This window comes from Carassius gibelio, chromosome B5 (assembly GCF_023724105.1).
Source record: "Carassius gibelio isolate Cgi1373 ecotype wild population from Czech Republic chromosome B5, carGib1.2-hapl.c, whole genome shotgun sequence".
Lineage (NCBI taxonomy): Eukaryota > Metazoa > Chordata > Actinopteri > Cypriniformes > Cyprinidae > Carassius > Carassius gibelio.
Genome location: NC_068400.1, coordinates 11,175,101 through 11,187,394, shown reverse-complemented (window position 1 = coordinate 11,187,394; position 12,294 = coordinate 11,175,101). Strand labels below are relative to the sequence as shown.

The 12,294-nt window shown below is 43.4% G+C and overlaps 1 long non-coding RNA gene across 9 annotated transcripts in view; it reads left to right on the top strand.

Moving 5' to 3' along the window:
• Positions 1-6,352, top strand: part of LOC127957345 (uncharacterized) — a 7,982-nt gene extending 1,630 nt beyond the window's left edge. For 2 of the 9 annotated variants that reach the window (XR_008153769.1, XR_008153768.1), the window contains 8 exons: positions 190-278; positions 1,042-1,130; positions 1,894-1,982; positions 2,746-2,834; positions 3,598-3,686; positions 4,450-4,538; positions 5,302-5,390; positions 6,154-6,352. This is a non-coding gene — a long non-coding RNA (uncharacterized LOC127957345). The remainder of the gene's footprint in view (positions 1-189; positions 279-1,041; positions 1,131-1,893; positions 1,983-2,745; positions 2,835-3,597; positions 3,687-4,449; positions 4,539-5,301; positions 5,391-6,153) is intronic. The other 7 variants (XR_008153771.1, XR_008153772.1, XR_008153773.1 and 4 more) reach the window with 7 other exon arrangements.
• The last annotated feature ends 5,942 nt before the right edge of the window (positions 6,353-12,294 follow it).

The window sequence follows — 12,294 nt, the reverse complement described above, 5'->3', positions numbered from 1 at the left end:
CACGAACTGGCTGGAAAACTATTTTTATTCAGGCTAGTGATACCTTGTTCCTAAAAAGACAAATGATTTCACGGGTTATTTCGTTTGGATGTATTTCTTGTTTTTATCGATGACTGGCTTCCTTTTTGTCACGCTTTAGACTGATGTACGGTCACATTGGATTTGAAAACGACATCCTTTCTTCCATAGATCCACGCTACCTGAAAGAAGGCCGCCTTCTGAATCCAACGATACCAGTTATGTGCACATCGGACCTACGCTTCAAAAGATACGGACAGGTAAGCTTTGGCCAATCAGATCGCATATGCTAACGAGGGTGGAATTAATGAGGGTGAAACTCGTTTTTATCTATATACCTAGCTGCAACTGACCCCAAACTAGCCCCTAAACCTTAACCCTCAAAACTGCTAGCCTTAGCCCCAAACAAAACTGCTAGCCTTAGCCCCACTGACCGTAACCCACTGACCCCTGGCCCCACCGTTTTTAAACGTGCCAGTCCCTAGACTCTGTAAACCTTTATCAACCAGACGCTTCATCAAATTCTGTACAGAAATATCATAAAACTAATATCATATTCTCCAGGATATAACCCTTGGCTTCTCGGTCGCCCTCTCCTGGATAAAACTGTGAATAGCCATGTGTAAAAAACTGATTAGGATTCCAATATTTTAGCAGGATTTGACACTCCAGGCGGAGCTCTTGAGCGGATGACTTCACTCAAAGACATCTTTCCAGTCTAATTTTAATGATGCACTCTCTCTCTCTTTCACAAACACACACATACACTCCTGTGCACACTCACACGCACGTGTGCACACTCACACGCATATGCAGTCAAAACACACAGACGCACACGAACTGGCTGGAAAACTATTTTTATTCAGGCTAGTGATACCTTGTTCCTAAAAAGACAAATGATTTCACGGGTTATTTCGTTTGGATGTATTTCTTGTTTTTATCGATGACTGGCTTCCTTTTTGTCACGCTTTAGACTGATGTACGGTCACATTGGATTTGAAAACGACATCCTTTCTTCCATAGATCCACGCTACCTGAAAGAAGGCCGCCTTCTGAATCCAACGATACCAGTTATGTGCACATCGGACCTACGCTTCAAAAGATACGGACAGGTAAGCTTTGGCCAATCAGATCGCATATGCTAACGAGGGTGGAATTAATGAGGGTGAAACTCGTTTTTATCTATATACCTAGCTGCAACTGACCCCAAACTAGCCCCTAAACCTTAACCCTCAAAACTGCTAGCCTTAGCCCCAAACAAAACTGCTAGCCTTAGCCCCACTGACCATAACCCACTGACCCCTGGCCCCACCGTTTTTAAACGTGCCAGTCCCTAGACTCTGTAAACCTTTATCAACCAGACGCTTCATCAAATTCTGTACAGAAATATCATAAAACTAATATCATATTCTCCAGGATATAACCCTTGGCTTCTCGGTCGCCCTCTCCTGGATAAAACTGTGAATAGCCATGTGTAAAAAACTGATTAGGATTCCAATATTTTAGCAGGATTTGACACTCCAGGCGGAGCTCTTGAGCGGATGACTTCACTCAAAGACATCTTTCCAGTCTAATTTTAATGATGCACTCTCTCTCTCTTTCACAAACACACACATACACTCCTGTGCACACTCACACGCACGTGTGCACACTCACACGCATATGCAGTCAAAACACACAGACGCACACGAACTGGCTGGAAAACTATTTTTATTCAGGCTAGTGATACCTTGTTCCTAAAAAGACAAATGATTTCACGGGTTATTTCGTTTGGATGTATTTCTTGTTTTTATCGATGACTGGCTTCCTTTTTGTCACGCTTTAGACTGATGTACGGTCACATTGGATTTGAAAACGACATCCTTTCTTCCATAGATCCACGCTACCTGAAAGAAGGCCGCCTTCTGAATCCAACGATACCAGTTATGTGCACATCGGACCTACGCTTCAAAAGATACGGACAGGTAAGCTTTGGCCAATCAGATCGCATATGCTAACGAGGGTGGAATTAATGAGGGTGAAACTCGTTTTTATCTATATACCTAGCTGCAACTGACCCCAAACTAGCCCCTAAACCTTAACCCTCAAAACTGCTAGCCTTAGCCCCAAACAAAACTGCTAGCCTTAGCCCCACTGACCATAACCCACTGACCCCTGGCCCCACCGTTTTTAAACGTGCCAGTCCCTAGACTCTGTAAACCTTTATCAACCAGACGCTTCATCAAATTCTGTACAGAAATATCATAAAACTAATATCATATTCTCCAGGATATAACCCTTGGCTTCTCGGTCGCCCTCTCCTGGATAAAACTGTGAATAGCCATGTGTAAAAAACTGATTAGGATTCCAATATTTTAGCAGGATTTGACACTCCAGGCGGAGCTCTTGAGCGGATGACTTCACTCAAAGACATCTTTCCAGTCTAATTTTAATGATGCACTCTCTCTCTCTTTCACAAACACACACGTACACTCCTGTGCACACTCACACGCACGTGTGCACACTCACACGCATATGCAGTCAAAACACACAGACGCACACGAACTGGCTGGAAAACTATTTTTATTCAGGCTAGTGATACCTTGTTCCTAAAAAGACAAATGATTTCACGGGTTATTTCGTTTGGATGTATTTCTTGTTTTTATCGATGACTGGCTTCCTTTTTGTCACGCTTTAGACTGATGTACGGTCACATTGGATTTGAAAACGACATCCTTTCTTCCATAGATCCACGCTACCTGAAAGAAGGCCGCCTTCTGAATCCAACGATACCAGTTATGTGCACATCGGACCTACGCTTCAAAAGATACGGACAGGTAAGCTTTGGCCAATCAGATCGCATATGCTAACGAGGGTGGAATTAATGAGGGTGAAACTCGTTTTTATCTATATACCTAGCTGCAACTGACCCCAAACTAGCCCCTAAACCTTAACCCTCAAAACTGCTAGCCTTAGCCCCAAACAAAACTGCTAGCCTTAGCCCCACTGACCGTAACCCACTGACCCCTGGCCCCACCGTTTTTAAACGTGCCAGTCCCTAGACTCTGTAAACCTTTATCAACCAGACGCTTCATCAAATTCTGTACAGAAATATCATAAAACTAATATCATATTCTCCAGGATATAACCCTTGGCTTCTCGGTCGCCCTCTCCTGGATAAAACTGTGAATAGCCATGTGTAAAAAACTGATTAGGATTCCAATATTTTAGCAGGATTTGACACTCCAGGCGGAGCTCTTGAGCGGATGACTTCACTCAAAGACATCTTTCCAGTCTAATTTTAATGATGCACTCTCTCTCTCTTTCACAAACACACACGTACACTCCTGTGCACACTCACACGCACGTGTGCACACTCACACGCATATGCAGTCAAAACACACAGACGCACACGAACTGGCTGGAAAACTATTTTTATTCAGGCTAGTGATACCTTGTTCCTAAAAAGACAAATGATTTGACGGGTTATTTCGTTTGGATGTATTTCTTGTTTTTATCGATGACTGGCTTCCTTTTTGTCACGCTTTAGACTGATGTACGGTCACATTGGATTTGAAAACGACATCCTTTCTTCCATAGATCCACGCTACCTGAAAGAAGGCCGCCTTCTGAATCCAACGATACCAGTTATGTGCACATCGGACCTACGCTTCAAAAGATACGGACAGGTAAGCTTTGGCCAATCAGATCGCATATGCTAACGAGGGTGGAATTAATGAGGGTGAAACTCGTTTTTATCTATATACCTAGCTGCAACTGACCCCAAACTAGCCCCTAAACCTTAACCCTCAAAACTGCTAGCCTTAGCCCCAAACAAAACTGCTAGCCTTAGCCCCACTGACCGTAACCCACTGACCCCTGGCCCCACCGTTTTTAAACGTGCCAGTCCCTAGACTCTGTAAACCTTTATCAACCAGACGCTTCATCAAATTCTGTACAGAAATATCATAAAACTAATATCATATTCTCCAGGATATAACCCTTGGCTTCTCGGTCGCCCTCTCCTGGATAAAACTGTGAATAGCCATGTGTAAAAAACTGATTAGGATTCCAATATTTTAGCAGGATTTGACACTCCAGGCGGAGCTCTTGAGCGGATGACTTCACTCAAAGACATCTTTCCAGTCTAATTTTAATGATGCACTCTCTCTCTCTTTCACAAACACACACATACACTCCTGTGCACACTCACACGCACGTGTGCACACTCACACGCATATGCAGTCAAAACACACAGACGCACACGAACTGGCTGGAAAACTATTTTTATTCAGGCTAGTGATACCTTGTTCCTAAAAAGACAAATGATTTCACGGGTTATTTCGTTTGGATGTATTTCTTGTTTTTATCGATGACTGGCTTCCTTTTTGTCACGCTTTAGACTGATGTACGGTCACATTGGATTTGAAAACGACATCCTTTCTTCCATAGATCCACGCTACCTGAAAGAAGGCCGCCTTCTGAATCCAACGATACCAGTTATGTGCACATCGGACCTACGCTTCAAAAGATACGGACAGGTAAGCTTTGGCCAATCAGATCGCATATGCTAACGAGGGTGGAATTAATGAGGGTGAAACTCGTTTTTATCTATATACCTAGCTGCAACTGACCCCAAACTAGCCCCTAAACCTTAACCCTCAAAACTGCTAGCCTTAGCCCCAAACAAAACTGCTAGCCTTAGCCCCACTGACCGTAACCCACTGACCCCTGGCCCCACCGTTTTTAAACGTGCCAGTCCCTAGACTCTGTAAACCTTTATCAACCAGACGCTTCATCAAATTCTGTACAGAAATATCATAAAACTAATATCATATTCTCCAGGATATAACCCTTGGCTTCTCGGTCGCCCTCTCCTGGATAAAACTGTGAATAGCCATGTGTAAAAAACTGATTAGGATTCCAATATTTTAGCAGGATTTGACACTCCAGGCGGAGCTCTTGAGCGGATGACTTCACTCAAAGACATCTTTCCAGTCTAATTTTAATGATGCACTCTCTCTCTCTTTCACAAACACACACATACACTCCTGTGCACACTCACACGCACGTGTGCACACTCACACGCATATGCAGTCAAAACACACAGACGCACACGAACTGGCTGGAAAACTATTTTTATTCAGGCTAGTGATACCTTGTTCCTAAAAAGACAAATGATTTCACGGGTTATTTCGTTTGGATGTATTTCTTGTTTTTATCGATGACTGGCTTCCTTTTTGTCACGCTTTAGACTGATGTACGGTCACATTGGATTTGAAAACGACATCCTTTCTTCCATAGATCCACGCTACCTGAAAGAAGGCCGCCTTCTGAATCCAACGATACCAGTTATGTGCACATCGGACCTACGCTTCAAAAGATACGGACAGGTAAGCTTTGGCCAATCAGATCGCATATGCTAACGAGGGTGGAATTAATGAGGGTGAAACTCGTTTTTATCTATATACCTAGCTGCAACTGACCCCAAACTAGCCCCTAAACCTTAACCCTCAAAACTGCTAGCCTTAGCCCCAAACAAAACTGCTAGCCTTAGCCCCACTGACCATAACCCACTGACCCCTGGCCCCACCGTTTTTAAACGTGCCAGTCCCTAGACTCTGTAAACCTTTATCAACCAGACGCTTCATCAAATTCTGTACAGAAATATCATAAAACTAATATCATATTCTCCAGGATATAACCCTTGGCTTCTCGGTCGCCCTCTCCTGGATAAAACTGTGAATAGCCATGTGTAAAAAACTGATTAGGATTCCAATATTTTAGCAGGATTTGACACTCCAGGCGGAGCTCTTGAGCGGATGACTTCACTCAAAGACATCTTTCCAGTCTAATTTTAATGATGCACTCTCTCTCTCTTTCACAAACACACACATACACTCCTGTGCACACTCACACGCACGTGTGCACACTCACACGCATATGCAGTCAAAACACACAGACGCACACGAACTGGCTGGAAAACTATTTTTATTCAGGCTAGTGATACCTTGTTCCTAAAAAGACAAATGATTTCACGGGTTATTTCGTTTGGATGTATTTCTTGTTTTTATCGATGACTGGCTTCCTTTTTGTCACGCTTTAGACTGATGTACGGTCACATTGGATTTGAAAACGACATCCTTTCTTCCATAGATCCACGCTACCTGAAAGAAGGCCGCCTTCTGAATCCAACGATACCAGTTATGTGCACATCGGACCTACGCTTCAAAAGATACGGACAGGTAAGCTTTGGCCAATCAGATCGCATATGCTAACGAGGGTGGAATTAATGAGGGTGAAACTCGTTTTTATCTATATACCTAACTCTAACCCTAACCCTAACCCTAACTCTAACCCTAACTCTAACCTAACTCTAACTCTAACTCTAACTCTAACTCTAACCTAACCCTAACTCTCTAACTCTAACCCTAACCCTAACCCTAACCCTAACCTAACCTAACCCTAACTCTAACCTAACCCTAAACCCTAACCTAACCTAACCTAACCTAACCCTAACCCTAACTCTAACTCTAACCCTAACTCTAACCCTAACCCTAACCCTAACTCTCTATCCTAACCCTAACCCTAACCCTAACCCTAACCCTAACGTATTCCTCCATCCAAAACGATGTTGAGTTGTGTATAGTTAAATTACTGATTACTCTCTTGGGGGTTTAGAACGATTTCCTCCATCCATACAGATGTCGAGTTTTTTCAAAGATGTACTGCACCACACAACACCTAACCTTAACACCCATTTTGTTGTGCAAACCTAGTGGAAATAACCACAAATATTTTAGCCCCATTTTGGATTTTTTTGCATTGACTCATGGACTCGGTCTGGCTTGGATCGGTCTTTAGTGGTCAGTGGACGGATGGACCGTGCACAACCAGGTTCAGACCTCAGGTCTGGACCTTGGACGTTTCATTCCCCTAACCAGCCAGTGCCTTCGTCTCTGAGCTTTGGGCTGGTCCTTGTCGGGCCTTGTTTTAGTGAGTTGATGTGAAATATCAGTACAACAAAATGGTAAACCACACCAAAATGGATCATGACGCACCAAAAAGTGCCGATATTTAGTGTTAGAACGTGTGTGTGTGCAGACACGCCCCCTCAGAAACAGTATAAATAAGACTGAGTGACTGGAACCTTTCATTTTGTGTTCGAGCTAGCCTGAAGAAGGAAAATAAATTCCGAAACGTCGCGATAAGGCTTGAACAGTCCACTTTAAGGCCTCCATCAGTGTGGTGTATGATGTAGAGAGCCACAGAAATTTTCTAGAAGGTTCCAAAAATTGTTTTCTCCATCCAGACGATGTTGAGATCTCTTGAAGTCACAGAAACGTATTCCTCCATCCAAAACGATGTTGAGTTGTGTATAGTTAAATTACTGATTACTCTCTTGGGGGTTTAGAACGATTTCCTCCATCCATACAGATGTCGAGTTTTTTCAAAGATGTACTGCACCACACAACACCTAACCTTAACACCCATTTTGTTGTGCAAACCTAGTGGAAATAACCACAAATATTTTAGCCCCATTTTGGATTTTTTTGCATTGACTCATGGACTCGGTCTGGCTTGGATCGGTCTTTAGTGGTCAGTGGACGGATGGACCGTGCACAACCAGGTTCAGACCTCAGGTCTGGACCTTGGACGTTTCATTCCCCTAACCAGCCAGTGCCTTCGTCTCTGAGCTTTGGGCTGGTCCTTGTCGGGCCTTGTTTTAGTGAGTTGATGTGAAATATCAGTACAACAAAATGGTAAACCACACCAAAATGGATCATGACGCACCAAAAAGTGCCGATATTTAGTGTTAGAACGTGTGTGTGTGCAGACACGCCCCCTCAGAAACAGTATAAATAAGACTGAGTGACTGGAACCTTTCATTTTGTGTTCGAGCTAGCCTGAAGAAGGAAAATAAATTCCGAAACGTCGCGATAAGGCTTGAACAGTCCACTTTAAGGCCTCCATCAGTGTGGTGTATGATGTAGAGAGCCACAGAAATTTTCTAGAAGGTTCCAAAAATTGTTTTCTCCATCCAGACGATGTTGAGATCTCTTGAAGTCACAGAAACGTATTCCTCCATCCAAAACGATGTTGAGTTGTGTATAGTTAAATTACTGATTACTCTCTTGGGGGTTTAGAACGATTTCCTCCATCCATACAGATGTCGAGTTTTTTCAAAGATGTACTGCACCACACAACACCTAACCTTAACACCCATTTTGTTGTGCAAACCTAGTGGAAATAACCACAAATATTTTAGCCCCATTTTGGATTTTTTTGCATTGACTCATGGACTCGGTCTGGCTTGGATCGGTCTTTAGTGGTCAGTGGACGGATGGACCGTGCACAACCAGGTTCAGACCTCAGGTCTGGACCTTGGACGTTTCATTCCCCTAACCAGCCAGTGCCTTCGTCTCTGAGCTTTGGGCTGGTCCTTGTCGGGCCTTGTTTTAGTGAGTTGATGTGAAATATCAGTACAACAAAATGGTAAACCACACCAAAATGGATCATGACGCACCAAAAAGTGCCGATATTTAGTGTTAGAACGTGTGTGTGTGTGCAGACACGCCCCCTCAGAAACAGTATAAATAAGACTGAGTGACTGGAACCTTTCATTTTGTGTTCGAGCTAGCCTGAAGAAGGAAAATAAATTCCGAAACGTCGCGATAAGGCTTGAACAGTCCACTTTAAGGCCTCCATCAGTGTGGTGTATGATGTAGAGAGCCACAGAAATTTTCTAGAAGGTTCCAAAAATTGTTTTCTCCATCCAGACGATGTTGAGATCTCTTGAAGTCACAGAAACGTATTCCTCCATCCAAAACGATGTTGAGTTGTGTATAGTTAAATTACTGATTACTCTCTTGGGGGTTTAGAACGATTTCCTCCATCCATACAGATGTCGAGTTTTTTCAAAGATGTACTGCACCACACAACACCTAACCTTAACACCCATTTTGTTGTGCAAACCTAGTGGAAATAACCACAAATATTTTAGCCCCATTTTGGATTTTTTTGCATTGACTCATGGACTCGGTCTGGCTTGGATCGGTCTTTAGTGGTCAGTGGACGGATGGACCGTGCACAACCAGGTTCAGACCTCAGGTCTGGACCTTGGACGTTTCATTCCCCTAACCAGCCAGTGCCTTCGTCTCTGAGCTTTGGGCTGGTCCTTGTCGGGCCTTGTTTTAGTGAGTTGATGTGAAATATCAGTACAACAAAATGGTAAACCACACCAAAATGGATCATGACGCACCAAAAAGTGCCGATATTTAGTGTTAGAACGTGTGTGTGTGCAGACACGCCCCCTCAGAAACAGTATAAATAAGACTGAGTGACTGGAACCTTTCATTTTGTGTTCGAGCTAGCCTGAAGAAGGAAAATAAATTCCGAAACGTCGCGATAAGGCTTGAACAGTCCACTTTAAGGCCTCCATCAGTGTGGTGTATGATGTAGAGAGCCACAGAAATTTTCTAGAAGGTTCCAAAAATTGTTTTCTCCATCCAGACGATGTTGAGATCTCTTGAAGTCACAGAAACGTATTCCTCCATCCAAAACGATGTTGAGTTGTGTATAGTTAAATTACTGATTACTCTCTTGGGGGTTTAGAACGATTTCCTCCATCCATACAGATGTCGAGTTTTTTCAAAGATGTACTGCACCACACAACACCTAACCTTAACACCCATTTTGTTGTGCAAACCTAGTGGAAATAACCACAAATATTTTAGCCCCATTTTGGATTTTTTTGCATTGACTCATGGACTCGGTCTGGCTTGGATCGGTCTTTAGTGGTCAGTGGACGGATGGACCGTGCACAACCAGGTTCAGACCTCAGGTCTGGACCTTGGACGTTTCATTCCCCTAACCAGCCAGTGCCTTCGTCTCTGAGCTTTGGGCTGGTCCTTGTCGGGCCTTGTTTTAGTGAGTTGATGTGAAATATCAGTACAACAAAATGGTAAACCACACCAAAATGGATCATGACGCACCAAAAAGTGCCGATATTTAGTGTTAGAACGTGTGTGTGTGCAGACACGCCCCCTCAGAAACAGTATAAATAAGACTGAGTGACTGGAACCTTTCATTTTGTGTTCGAGCTAGCCTGAAGAAGGAAAATAAATTCCGAAACGTCGCGATAAGGCTTGAACAGTCCACTTTAAGGCCTCCATCAGTGTGGTGTATGATGTAGAGAGCCACAGAAATTTTCTAGAAGGTTCCAAAAATTGTTTTCTCCATCCAGACGATGTTGAGATCTCTTGAAGTCACAGAAACGTATTCCTCCATCCAAAACGATGTTGAGTTGTGTATAGTTAAATTACTGATTACTCTCTTGGGGGTTTAGAACGATTTCCTCCATCCATACAGATGTCGAGTTTTTTCAAAGATGTACTGCACCACACAACACCTAACCTTAACACCCATTTTGTTGTGCAAACCTAGTGGAAATAACCACAAATATTTTAGCCCCATTTTGGATTTTTTTGCATTGACTCATGGACTCGGTCTGGCTTGGATCGGTCTTTAGTGGTCAGTGGACGGATGGACCGTGCACAACCAGGTTCAGACCTCAGGTCTGGACCTTGGACGTTTCATTCCCCTAACCAGCCAGTGCCTTCGTCTCTGAGCTTTGGGCTGGTCCTTGTCGGGCCTTGTTTTAGTGAGTTGATGTGAAATATCAGTACAACAAAATGGTAAACCACACCAAAATGGATCATGACGCACCAAAAAGTGCCGATATTTAGTGTTAGAACGTGTGTGTGTGCAGACACGCCCCCTCAGAAACAGTATAAATAAGACTGAGTGACTGGAACCTTTCATTTTGTGTTCGAGCTAGCCTGAAGAAGGAAAATAAATTCCGAAACGTCGCGATAAGGCTTGAACAGTCCACTTTAAGGCCTCCATCAGTGTGGTGTATGATGTAGAGAGCCACAGAAATTTTCTAGAAGGTTCCAAAAATTGTTTTCTCCATCCAGACGATGTTGAGATCTCTTGAAGTCACAGAAACGTATTCCTCCATCCAAAACGATGTTGAGTTGTGTATAGTTAAATTACTGATTACTCTCTTGGGGGTTTAGAACGATTTCCTCCATCCATACAGATGTCGAGTTTTTTCAAAGATGTACTGCACCACACAACACCTAACCTTAACACCCATTTTGTTGTGCAAACCTAGTGGAAATAACCACAAATATTTTAGCCCCATTTTGGATTTTTTTGCATTGACTCATGGACTCGGTCTGGCTTGGATCGGTCTTTAGTGGTCAGTGGACGGATGGACCGTGCACAACCAGGTTCAGACCTCAGGTCTGGACCTTGGACGTTTCATTCCCCTAACCAGCCAGTGCCTTCGTCTCTGAGCTTTGGGCTGGTCCTTGTCGGGCCTTGTTTTAGTGAGTTGATGTGAAATATCAGTACAACAAAATGGTAAACCACACCAAAATGGATCATGACGCACCAAAAAGTGCCGATATTTAGTGTTAGAACGTGTGTGTGTGCAGACACGCCCCCTCAGAAACAGTATAAATAAGACTGAGTGACTGGAACCTTTCATTTTGTGTTCGAGCTAGCCTGAAGAAGGAAAATAAATTCCGAAACGTCGCGATAAGGCTTGAACAGTCCACTTTAAGGCCTCCATCAGTGTGGTGTATGATGTAGAGAGCCACAGAAATTTTCTAGAAGGTTCCAAAAATTGTTTTCTCCATCCAGACGATGTTGAGATCTCTTGAAGTCACAGAAACGTATTCCTCCATCCAAAACGATGTTGAGTTGTGTATAGTTAAATTACTGATTACTCTCTTGGGGGTTTAGAACGATTTCCTCCATCCATACAGATGTCGAGTTTTTTCAAAGATGTACTGCACCACACAACACCTAACCTTAACACCCATTTTGTTGTGCAAACCTAGTGGAAATAACCACAAATATTTTAGCCCCATTTTGGATTTTTTTGCATTGACTCATGGACTCGGTCTGGCTTGGATCGGTCTTTAGTGGTCAGTGGACGGATGGACCGTGCACAACCAGGTTCAGACCTCAGGTCTGGACCTTGGACGTTTCATTCCCCTAACCAGCCAGTGCCTTCGTCTCTGAGCTTTGGGCTGGTCCTTGTCGGGCCTTGTTTTAGTGAGTTGATGTGAAATATCAGTACAACAAAATGGTAAACCACACCAAAATGGATCATGACGCACCAAAAAGTGCCGATATTTAGTGTTAGAACGTGTGTGTGTGCAGACACGCCCCCTCAGAAACAGTATAAATAAGACTGAGTGACTGGAACCTTTCATTTTGTGT